Here is a 240-nt window from a genome sequence, read left to right as displayed (position 1 = left end):
CGCCCCCAGCTAGGAAATTCGCCGAGCGCCCTCTAGTTATATGGACCGGGCTCTATGCTTCTTCGCAGGCTGGGAGCATTTTCGAATCGCAGGGAGCCCCGCGCATTCTTGCTCGGGCCGAGGCGGTGCCGTGTGTGCTGTATGCATGCGGTGCGGTGCCTTCTTTGCTCAATTCTTTTTCGATGTGTTGCTAAGAGGGACGGATGGATGGCCCAGCGGGTTGGTCGGCTGGTGAGTGCG

This window comes from Penaeus monodon, chromosome 24 (genome assembly GCF_015228065.2).
Source record: "Penaeus monodon isolate SGIC_2016 chromosome 24, NSTDA_Pmon_1, whole genome shotgun sequence".
NCBI classification, from domain to species: domain Eukaryota; kingdom Metazoa; phylum Arthropoda; class Malacostraca; order Decapoda; family Penaeidae; genus Penaeus; species Penaeus monodon.
Note: the sequence above shows the minus strand (reverse complement) of the source record.